Genomic DNA, 12,903 nt, shown 5'->3' with positions numbered 1-12,903 from the left:
CAAAGAGTAACTCCAGACACTGGTCAATCACTTCCCTCTTTGTTGCAAATACAGACAAGGTACTAGTCTTTGTGATTACAATTACAAGCTCCTAGGAACTGGACTAAGAACAACAAAGTCCTTTTGCATTTGTCAGGAAACAGCTATATTTTTATGCGAAGGAGGGACCTGGGTTTAAGCCAAGTGACCAGCTGGAAAATCTATAGCTAGCTTTAGGATCTGTATAAATTACTATGCCGACTCCTTCTGAAGAAACAAAGCTGAGTGTTCGGATCCCTTTGAAACATTGCAAGAATCAAATTGCAAATACATCAAACCAAATGGAGGGCAGTATAGTCCTGTCCTGCCCTATATTATCCTATTCTAGTCTTTTTTATGTCTTGCCCTGTCCTGTCCAGCCCTTAATGTGGTAATAAATAAAAACGTGAGTAGGCAGTCACAAGGTGTTAACTCTCCAATACTCTTCTCAGGGAGTGCATACAGTTATTAAAAGTAATATAGTTATGCAATGGTCTGTAGTTTTTTGTTAAATAAAACAGAGTAAGTTTAAACTCCACAGAAACTTTGCCCTCAAATCAGAGTAGTTTTGCCCTGATCAGGATGAATTCCAGAACAGCTAAGGTGTATCCTGGATTTTAAATACATGTAGCTATGATGTTGGCTGTTTGCAGTAAAGAGATTGGGACGTTGAGATTCATTAAAGTGTGGATGAGTCGAAGTTGTGCCCAAGTTGTCATTGAAGAGTATTTTGCACTAAAATTTCCCACATTATAAAGAATTTTACACTTGATAGCCGTTGCTGATGTTAAAGTGAGAAATAATAAAGGCACAAGTAGCTGTGATGACTTGAAAAATTACTTGAACAGAACACAAGCTTCCATAGGAATAGCCTAAGTGTCATCTTCTTACTTTTTTCCTAAGCTAATGAAGGGGTATCTCAATAATTAAAATCATTACTTTCCTATTCAAAATACCAGATCCAATGTATAATTAGAAGAAGATATCATAGCAATATATGCTCCTAGTCTCTAATACTGTGACAGTTTTTCTGACCCAGATGTGTAACTACAGAACTAGAAAAACTGTATTTTCTGTACTGATGCTGAAGCAGGATAAATTTTTGTTGTTTGAATTAATACCAAAGTCAGTTTCATGATGTTTGCTGTGAAGCTGGGCATACTGATAGAAAAAAATCCACTTCTGAGATAGCCTTTGGTTTCTGGTAGCCTGGAGACACATTTTTTGGCAAAAAATGAAATTATTCTTGTGACATCTCTTGCAATAGTATCTTATTTTTCAAACAGGAATTGAATAAGAAACAGATACATCTTTTTAACTCTACAAACTGTGGAAACTCTTTACAACCGATGCTTTGCTCCCCTGGGATAATCTTCCACTTAATGGTGCCCTTTTATAAGGATGTTTTTTAGAATGAGGCTTCTTACATCTTTGGCTGAAAACTGAAAATATACCCACAGTATCTTATTGTTGCCTTGAATCTTGAGGCTGTGCTTCTGCAATTAGATCAGCTCTTTTTCCAGTTAGTTTTCTAAATCCATTTATGGTGGTGCAGAAGGCAATATGACCAATAATGGAAGATTAAGAAGACACATAGAATAGCCTTAATGCAATCCTCAATAGCATGTAATAAACTTCTATCCTGTAGTAAAGAGTAATCAGATCTCAGAAAATAGCCTTTACAACCTTACTTTCCACTTCTAAATAAAGTAGACATAGTTCTGATAAGACTATTATTAGGATTTTCCTTTCTAGGGCATAAATTATTTCAAATCCCTGTTTTGAAAACTAGACCTCTAACTACAGCATGTACTGCAGTGAGTTGGGTTCTCTTCCCTACTGCGGCCCGGAACCTCTTCAGAGCAACAATTGATTTCACCCTGTGCGTGCACAGCCTGGAGTCAGAGCCCAACTACTACTGAACTTTAAATAAGAGCATTGACTCACACACTCACTCTGACATAGCCTGGGTTCGTGGTTTGATAGATTTCCCAAAAGCTTTGAGAATTTAGACTGAGATGTTTTGCGTGCCTAGCATATGGCTTAACACACAAGCAGGAGTGTGAGAATACACTTTCTTCTTACTTCTGCCTTACCTTATCAATAGTAAAAGACTTCATCTGTGAAGTTTTCTAACATAGACCAGAGTGCAACAGTGGAGCCACAGAGATTGAAGTCAGTGAATGTAAGTAGTCATGGACTGAGCAGTTCTGGGATCAGTCCTATGGTTTGCATGTAAACCCTTATCTCCCTTTCAGTTTCCTTGATCTTCTGCTGAAGACCTTATCCCAGTGTGTGCTATGGGCAGTATCCATCATACAGCACCCCATACAGCAGATGTACTTCAGTCAGCAATGTGCTTACTCATTAAGAGCAAGGAGGAGCAGCAATTGCTTCACTTTTGTTCTTACTGGAACATAAACAGTATGGAAAATGTTGGGTTCATTTTTGGGTTGATTGTTTTTTTCCATGTCTTTTATTTCTTCCTTTTCACACAGGAGATGGACTTATTTCCATTCAGACCAGTTGACCTTTAAGCTCTCAACAGATCCCTTTCATGAATGACAATAAATATATTAGCTAATTGCACTGGATGCAAGAATGGGGAAAATGGAATTTCTTACTCAGTGTCCTGCAAGTGCTGTGTGATTCCTGTCCCAGGGGGAAAAGCATAGACCTGACTAAGTTAGATTAAGAGCACTAAGAACTGAGAAGCTATCTATCTCAAGTTTTAACTGTGCTTAGGTACTGCGTCCAGTATTGCAGTATTGAAATCTATCTATCTATCTATCTATCTATCTATCTATCTATCTATCTATCTATCTATCTCTTCAAGTGCCATTGAAGCTGCAAAACATCCAGACTCCAAAGATGTGCATACCTACAACTGCATCTCTGCATCTACCCTATCAATGCAGTTGTGATAAGTATTGTAGTTAAACCAAAACCTATGCAGAATGTCAGAATCTTTACTCCACAGCTTGCTTGTTCTTGGGGCTCTATTATACAGTATTTTCTGGCTCCTTGAGCTGATTTCCTCTTTCTTTTAAAAAACCAAAGCCAACCAAAGAACAAAGATGTGTTTAGGAAGGAATATACTGCTTCAATACAACCCACCTGTGACTGCCACTTGCCGAGGGTTTGTGGAATCAAGCTTTGATCCATTGATTGGTTAAGGGAGTTCAAAATAACATCTCTCATCTCCTAGTAAATTGGGTTAACTAAGTCACTGTCAGGGAAAATGATGAAAACTGTGCTTTTGTGAGAAAGAGGACTTAATTGTCATTTCTGAACAGGGGCATATCAGCAAGTGTGCCTTTATCTTAGTCAGCAGAATGACCTAGGCTTGGTACATTGGTCTTAATGAATGTATGCAAAAGACAGTTTCAATTGGATGCTCCTCAGGTGCTTGGGAGCTATCACAGTCCTCAATTACTGGCCATTTTTAGAGAGCTTTCTCTAAAAGCCATGGAAGTGAGCCCTGAATGGAACAAAGTCTTCAATCAATGTGAAACGCTCTCAAGAAGACGTTGTCCATACACATCCTTTCTTCTTTGTGGGTGGCTCCAGGAAATAATGATCCTATGTCTTATACAGAGGCAAAAGGGCAAGACAGGGAAAAAAAAGTTGATCCAACTGTAAGTATCACTGTAAGCAGCTCAGAGGATGAAGGTAATGCAAACACAGTTCTGTAAGATGGAAGTCACTTTATTAAAAGCATCTGGCACGCAGAGAAATAGGATATTTTGGCACCATCAGAAACTTTATCAAGACTTATCCATGTAAGGCTGCACTGATTGTTATTTATAGCATCAGCTTAGAGGGGGTATGGAAATTTTACCAGGCATCACATTAGTATAAGCATGAGAGCTGTGGCCAATCTCTCTGCTCTAGTGATTATATTCATTCTATAGCATAGTGTCAACAAGCAGCCAGGGAAAAATCTTTGCAGTGCCTTTCAGCCTTATTATGGAGGTAAACATGTAAAAATGGAGAACAACTACAATACTGACCAGGCAAGACCTTTCATGGACTGTTACAGAGTCACAGACTCTATATACTGACAACCCCACTGCCTTCCTCTCCAGTCCAAAGCAGATTTCTGTTTTCTTCAGAAATTAAGCCATTGGAAAGGGGGAAGTTTCCAGAGATAAAGCTTTAAAATCTGTGATTGTTTTCTTCAGAGGAGCATGTACTATAAACTGAAACAGTCAAGGAATGACATACACCATTAGCAGATGTGCAAGTTATCTACTGCAAGCATTCAATGTGATGAAATCTGGCATGAAATGGTTTTAATTGTAAACCTCTTATCACTTTGAGAACTTTCCAGTCTTGCAGGCACTTAATTTCTTTAACTAAGTCACCTGATAGTGAGCCAAGTCAAGGAGATGGCTGGACTGTTGTTTAAACCAAGATGTTGCTAATTACTAATATTGCCTATAAATACAAACATCTCTATAGATGATCATCTCTATAGCTCTGACTTATCCCTGATTTTCTGGTAGTATGTTTCTGATATAGTCTCGTTTTGAATCTTTGGTGTGGTCATGAGTTTTGCTTCAAAAAGCCCTTATTCGGGTCTGAGCAGCTGTATGTCTGTCACACCAGCTCCTGTCAAGGGAAAAGCTGAAAGAGGCTTGGTTTTCAAAGTGTTTGAAGTACTGGTGTGTATATTTGAGGGCTTTGGTACTTAGCATGTTTGCAGACTGTATCACCAGAGAATTGCAGAGGGGACAGACTGAACTTGAGGAGTCTCAGTCTGCATAAAGAATAGAGCTGCAAAAATGTTCCTGAAAAGAAAAATCACAGCTTGAAGTGTAAAATTTTCTCTATGTGCTTGCTACTGCTGATTGTCTGCATTTAATAACATATCCAGATTTTTGCATTTCAAACTCCTATGCAACCTGACTTTAATCTATTGGTTTTATATCAGGTTGATGAGTGGAAAAAGACATGCAACAGCATTGTCTTTTGAAATTCTGCATTCCTGTGGGAGTCTGTTAACCTTCAAATGTTGCTGTTCAGGCTCTAACTGAACAACTGGGATAAAAGTTAACAGTCTGATAGTTTTAAGTATTATACCTTAGCTGAAATGGATTTAAAGAGGTTTCTAATCAAGGTTTATTTGGCATTCTGTATTGCTCTTAGTTGTTTTATTTAATAGACTCTCTACTGATAGTAAACTGAACAATGAAGCACACATGAAATACAGCCATGACAGTAGTTGAAACATCTGATTTAATTTGTCTGTCCAGTTTGGTGCAGTCATTCCTGATTGCTTTACCTCTGACCTCTTCTCTGTGGATTAATTACCCAGGAAAACTGTTCCTGACTGTCTCACTCATAGCTGGAGTTAAATGATGTTCAGCCACCGCATCCATCCAAATTTCTTCCCTTGGGCTACATGTCAGTTTAGTACCTTCTCTTATACTGCAGATATTACAGGAAAAGCTGAAATGTCTAGGCCTTGAATATGCTATTTTCAGGTGGGGTTTTAGCATGCAAGTTTGCTTGCTCCTTTTAATAGCATTCTAATCTGTTCTACCATTTGCAACAGTTCCCTTTGAGTTTTTATGAGGGCTAATTGGGTCTGCTACATTTATACATCTGAATTGGTACTTCAAAATTTATTCTTCTTGATTCTTTCCCCTTATTGTTAAAAATCAGGTGGAGTAACATCACATATTTTCAAATGACTGAACAGTATCTTTTTTTCTCATTGCCAGTGCTGAAATCCTTCTCTGTCCTTTATGTATGACACTGCTTCCTCTCGTGGACAGTATTACATTTGCAGACAAATTTGCAGATTCCTAGTAGGCATTTTTTACTGAGAAATTACCTGCAATATGCATTTGTCTGTAACTCTGAGTGTCTCTTATTTCCTGTAATGTATGATCTGTTTTATTTAGGATTAAGCTTCTGCAATCAGAACATTCCAAATCCCCAAAGACCTTTGTAGCCTATTCTCTTGTAAGATGTCAATAGGTGAATGAAGTTCTGTAATCTTGTGTTTTCTGGGCCACAACTGTTGAAAGGGGAATCACCCTGTTATTCTCAAATGAGCTATCAAATAAAGATTGAGGATTGCATGGTTCTGGTTATTGTACTTGAAGTGCAGCAGACAGACGTTAAACATCCTGTGCCTCCCATTTGTATAAACATTGGTTTGGAGATCAGTAGGTTCCATAGTCTTCAAAATCCTCAGTAACCACCTGGCTACCATTAGAAATTAGACTTAGAAGCCTAACTTCAGGGCATGAGTGGAGATGTGGGTTCAGGATCATTCAGATGTGGGACATGACTTGGGAGATGTGGGTTCAGGATCATGCCAAGGCAGTGACTAGAACCTGAGCTGGAGGGACAGCTGGCAGCCAAAGGGATGCTCTTTACACAAGGGCAGAGGGAGGGGATCAGAGCATCAGAAGGAGCAATGATAAGAGTCAACAGCAGTGTATTTATACCTTGCAAGTCATCACTCCTCTTAGTTCCTTAAAAATTTAGCTGGAATACAAAACCACAATAGAGAAGTTTCTGCTTTCACTGAAGGAAATTATGGTTCCTACATGAATGCTTCTAAGGCCTTTGTGTCATATATTTAGGAATGCTTAAGGATATTCACTATGCCTAGTGAATAACCTAAGTTAGGAAAAGCATTATTCTTCACTGACTCTTCAAGAAATGAGAGCTTCCTAAGACAGGTGCCGATGGCTGATATATAAATATCATCCTTTGTAACTTTTTGCTGGGTACCTATTTGAGTGTGTTCAGGGAGACAGCAGTGTTATGCTTTAACTTTGGAGTTCAGAAGTAGGAGTTAGGGATACAACATAATTCTAAATGTTATGTAGAGATTCCCACAGAGATAATGACAGCCAAGGAGAGAATCTGATAAAGTAGGTAGGGGAGGAAATGCTATTAGGCAAATGGGGAATGTGGGGTAAGGTGGTGAAAAGGAACAGTCTGAAGGACAGAGGAGTGTCTGGCAAATGTTATATAACTGATATTAGTCTGGCCAGCTTTGGGTAGAGAAGAGCCAAAACCCAGAGCAGGCTCTGGTACGGACCGCCCAGAAAAAGAAAACTGGAATGGAAAAAACTTGTGAAGCACTTTCCGACTGTCCCAAATTCCTTTGTCAGTAACGTGAAGTGCTCTTTACCGGTTGCCTTGGAAGGGGCTGGAGGTGGTGAGGTAGTGTCTAAGCTTTAGCATGTACCTAGCAGTGCTTGCGCATGTGCAGCTGGAGGAGGTGAAAGAGGAATCCTCAGCAATTCTGCAGAGAAAACAAAAAGTTCTATTTAATTGCTGAATCTTTTCCTACCAGAACTAAGCCCTTGCAAGAATGCTTAGCTTGTTGTCTCCAGAAAAGACGTTACCAGCAGAGCAGCTGTGGTGTTTCAGTGAAGCATCTAAAATTAAACCACATGAAGCTGTCTTAATTTCTTATTTTCCCATTCCAGTAAAGCCTGTTTTCTGGTTCAAAAACATCTTGAGTGCTCTCAGCTTTTCGTGACCTACATTCCATGCATTAGATAGTCTCGCCCTGCCCCCCACCAGTGACAGACACCCAAGGACAAAATGTCTATAATATTTTCCCAGAAATAGAGATGATGCATGTCTGAGTCAGGGGCAGAGAAACCAAAGGGTGTATAAACAATAAAAGCACAGAAGGATGGAAATGATGCGAAAGAATCTGCTGGAATTTGTCGCCTTCGTCATTTCACTTGAACACTCGGTGTATTCAGTATTACAGTGGTGTTATTTGCCTGTCAAAATCTTGGAGTTGAAATAATTATTGTTTTGACATTCTAAAGATATTGTTAAATTAGGCATCTTTTTTTTTGTTCTATAATTTGCTACTGTGGAAATTGGTTTGGCAATTGTTTTTAATGTCTATAGAATCATAGAATAAACTATGTTGGAGTATACAACAAATAAGTAATGATGCAATTCTAATTTTTTACCTGGATACTTATTAAATGACATCTATTAGCCTGACATATGAGGGTTTTAACTATCTATTAGGTATAAATTCTTCAAGCATGGCTAAAGAGGTTTATTATTGAAGTTGTGAAGCAGAGACACAGGGATACAAAGGTAACCCAGAACAACCAATAATACTGTAGCTTGAAGATGATGACAGCCAGAAAATATGTAGTCCCCTTAAATGTCTAAGCCTTCTTTTCTGTCTTGATCCATAGAATTAAGATCTCATATTTTGGAACATTTAGCCCCTCCCAAAATGGATGTGTATTAATCTGTTGGGTTTTAGAACAAAAACCCAAATGATGAACTTCAGAGGGTACAAAAAGAGCAAAGTTCTTTTTAGCCAAGTATCCTTTATTTTTGAGTAGCTGGTAACATCTTATAAAGAAATAGGGTAAGAACAGGGCAAGTAATCAGTGATATGTAGTCTTTGTATTATTTTCCCAGCAAAATATTCCCGTGACTTAGGGAATTTGAGCTTCAGGTTGTATCTGGATTTTTGTGTGCAGTAGTATGCCTAAAAAGACTTTCTTTCCATTAATAATAGTTGCTGTAAAAGGATCAATCAACAAATTCCCTGTTTTAATATATCACCCCAAAGCCTCTGCAGAATTTTCTCAAAGTCAAAGTACTAGATTGAACAATGAAATCTGGTTCTCCCTTTGGGAAGATGCCTTCCATTCAACCTTACGTGGTTTGGCCTGTTTCATTATATTGGCTCATGGCTGCATAATTAAAGAGTCTTCATTCTTGGAGGTTTTTGAAACCAGGTATGATGATATTAAAGGTGATTTATCCAGCAGCCTGCAGGTATGGTGAACATCCTGCTTTCAGTGGGAGGCTGGACAAGATGATCTCCAGAGATCCTTTCCAGTTGACATTTCTATGATCATGTGATGGCTGATGTGGTTGAGGGGACTTGAAACAGAGATTTCACTTGTTGTGGTGAGCCATTTGTAACACTTAGGACAGCAATTGGAAGCTGTGGATGAAACCAGTGTAATAGTATTTGCCTCTGTAGTCCCATTCACATTAAGGAGAAGTGATTATTGATTGAGCTAGTTTATCCACTTGTATTAGAAAATCAGCTGCACAGACCTCAGCAGAATAAGCTGTGTGGCTTCAGTGGTCGGATGGGAAAGTGTTTAATCAGAATAGCAAAGTGGCAGTGCTCCAGCCAGTGGTTTGCTGTGACTCTGCTACAGAAGGCCTTTATGCCTCCAGTTCTATGTCCAAAAAAAAACTGGTGTTTAGATTCTGTAATGCGTTTTGTAAATATTCTGCTTGTCACACTAATAAATGGGGTTTCTGTTTTGAGGGAAATCTGTGGGCTGTGGATGTTTCGGATAGACTAAGTAAACTGAGGTACCAAGTTCTGTTACATGCATAGAAATCTGATAAGAATCTATCCCACAGGTCTCTGACTTGGTTTCCTAAGTGGACTTTGATGCCTTTAGGCACCATCATTTTTAGTTCACTGACCATCTGAGTGCAAAGAATAAGTGTGTATGAAGTACACAGGCTGCCTTTGAACAGCAGAGGGAAAATTAGACATCTTGGAAAATACATAACATATGTATTAAGCAAGGAGAAGATTAATGCTAACCAATAGGAAAAACTAAGAATGGGGGTTTTATATGTTATGAATACTATCCCTCTCCAGAGCATAGACTCTGGATTCAAGCCTACAGAATGGTGTATCCATCCATTTCAGAGCCTGGGGTCTTCTGTGGCTAGACATTCACATCTGGTTTCTGAAAGAAAAATTCACATGCTTTTCTTTAAAACTAGGACTCCTGAAGATGAAAGTGGTGCCCTTGTTTTATATTTTATCGTATGCTTTAAGCAATTACCATGGAAAGAGCTGGTGCAGGCAGGCACTGAATGTAGGGTATTCTACTGTGTTGTTCATACTAGGTACCAGTTCCCTGGCCACCTGGGCTGGGCTGTGGAGAACTGGAGCACTCCCTCTCCACTGTGCAAGAAGGAATCCAAGGTCCAGGAGGGAACAAAGACAGAAGAGGTGTGAAACTTGTGGCTCGTGTGGAGAGGGGGAGTCTTGGGGTTTGGTCTCTTCTGGCACAGCTAAAATTGCACTGAAAATTCTTTGAACAGAACATGGGAAGAAAACTTGTGCTACATACACAAACAGTATTCTGTCTTCTTTAGGATTAGGATTTCTTGAGATATCTTTCGAAGTTATCTGTTTGGACCTCTTTGTGCACAACTGGAAGAATGTTTTGTTCCTCTATCCCAGATGGACACAGGGCAAGCAGCATCTAACCTGAGACATTTGGGCATCAGTGCCTTTATTCCAGCAAAATCCTCACTTCAGGATTCCCAGCTGGTTGCAGTTCTCAGTGAGTTGCTTAAATCTATACTGTTTGAACCAAGAACTGAATCCAGCATCACTTCATTCCAGCCTACAGCCTTGCTGTTCCTCAGATGTGTAGTCCTGCTTTAAGAAGGAGCCTGTGGGCTCTTTAGTTTGCAGATGATTTCCTCCTCTGATAATTGTTCTCATATTTCCCCTATTTCAGGAAGGTGAAAAAGCTTATCTAAGAAAACCCCAAACCATCAGAGCTTGATCAGAATCCTAGCAAGTCACTGAAACCTTTCTGTTGAACCTTGCTGTATAAGCCTTGGAGAGCAAAGACAAAATATAAGCTGCTTTAGCTCAAGTAAGCTTGAACCTTTCTGCTGTAGACAAGAGGAAGGATTTAATTCCATGGAGCTGAGTTTTCTGTTTGATGCTGAATGAAAAAGAAAGCTTTGCTGGCACTGGTGGACACCAAGTAAAACTGTACAAAGTTAGAGGCCAAGCTAAACAGTGGAAAAAACAGTGACTGACGATTCTTTAGCTCAGCTGAAGGTGAAATAGGACCTCAGGTTTTCCAACCAAAAGGAAATCTGTGATTTTTTTTCTTTGTTTAGTGCACAAAACTCAGAAAAAGTATCTAGAATGATTTGTAATTTTCTCCTTTGGTTTCACAGATAAACAATTGAACACTGAAGTGAACTCCAGGCAGCACAAATTCTGCTACCCACAATAAAATTTCTTATACCAAGAATAGAGAAAAAGAAATGTGTGAAGAAAACAAAATAATGCACAAGGAACAGTTCATATTTTAGGGATCTGTATGCGTCAGCTCATGCAGAATCTTTTAAAATGTCATAGGTAAATTTGGAGACCAAACTCAGACACTGACATCTTAGAAAATAATTCTTTGTGCACAAGCATTTTTCTTCCACTGATGTCATGCAGGACTTTCCACAGGTCAGCTACATCATAGTGGCATCAAATGGACAAACAAAGGCCTATTTATTATTTTTCTGCTGACTTCTGAGCTTTGGACTATGTACTATTTAAATCCTGGGTTAGGTCGTGTCCCAGCTGGTGTTATGAGTTAGGTGACTGGACTGTGTGAATGCTCTTTGTTTGGTCCAGTGCAACATCAGGTCTCAGCTTCTGTCAGTGAAAAGTCACCATAATTCAAAGATATTTTTAGGTGCTTCATCTGGTGATGATGAAGCCATGAGGACAGTTAAGTCCACCAGAGGAATGATCATCAACCTTTTGGCAGTGCCATCATAAACTACAGTACCCGTTTCTGACTAGGCTTGATTTCCTATTCCTTTTCTTGTAAAAATAAATAGAGGTATTTCATTATATGACATTGCTGAACTCAGCAGAGGCTGTCAAGCACTTAAATAATTTATAACAAAAGTAAATTGACATAATTTATAGAGACCAGCTGTGAAGGAGAAAAATGAGCATAGATCACCAATGGGTTTCACAGCTACTATCTGGCAACAGCAAATGATGAGATTTAGGAAGCTGGGTATCCATTACAGGCTAAAAAAAGTATGTTATGACTCCCAACTTGTCACTTTGTGTCTCACCTTCTCCAGTATGTTCCTATGACTGCACTGATTCCCCTGGGCTTCTTATTCCATGTAATTCTGCCAGCCCCAGTTTCCATCCTCCAGCAAAGGTTTAAATCTTTGTTCGCTCATTTTTAGAGCACTATTCCCAGTCTCAGTACACCATTTCTCCTCTGCTTCCTCACATCCAAGTTCACGTTTCATCTGCATTTACACTGTCTAATTTTCTGTACCAAAATGTTTGTACTCCAGAAAGGCGAGAATCTGGAAGAGATGGATACCCCATTTCTCATTCTGAAAGCTCAACACTACAGAAGATGCAGGAAGCTTAATACTGTTCCGTGAGGACAGAGTTGGTGCTATGTAGCTTTTAAAATAGAAGCTGTTTCTGGTGAGCCCATTTAATCCATTATTTCATAGAAGTTTATCTTGTAAAACTTTGTCTAGGTTGGGTGGAAAGCATGTTTCCTGTAAGAAACAGTGAAAACATGCTTCCTGTAAGGAAGTTATTTTCACTGTGTTTCCAGCACATGTGGTAGCACAGACTTCTAGCTTCTCCAAGAAAATGTCTGTATACTTTTATCATTGAAAAAAATGTTTAATTTTCACAATTTTGTTCTTGGAGAAAGCTGAGCAGTTGCACAATTTTGGCTGATATCTCCCAGTAAAATTCAGCCTAAGGCTAAATTTTCTGAGCAACATGTAAGATTGCAGCCCAAATTGTGCAGGCCTGGCAAAGCTGTAAGGTGTTGAATATAGTGTTAGGGAAGTTTAATAGTAGGCAGTGCTACCAACTCCACCTATAGGATATCTTAAATCTACTATTAGGTCTATAAATTAGATCATGCTAAAATTAACACTAAAACAATAACAAACATGTTTTTATCAAACTTGAAATGTCATAAAAATCTTTTCAGCCTTAAGCTGATAGGTAAATGTAGGTTCTGATCTTGCAGTATATCCTAAGCAGAGGTAGAAGTCAATGCTCAGCTACAGTGTCAGTATTCCCACAAG

The sequence above is a fragment of the Melopsittacus undulatus genome, chromosome 7, assembly GCF_012275295.1.
Source record: "Melopsittacus undulatus isolate bMelUnd1 chromosome 7, bMelUnd1.mat.Z, whole genome shotgun sequence".
NCBI lineage: Eukaryota > Metazoa > Chordata > Aves > Psittaciformes > Psittaculidae > Melopsittacus > Melopsittacus undulatus.
The sequence above is the reverse complement of the archived record's forward strand: the minus strand, read 5'-3'. Positions refer to the sequence as shown.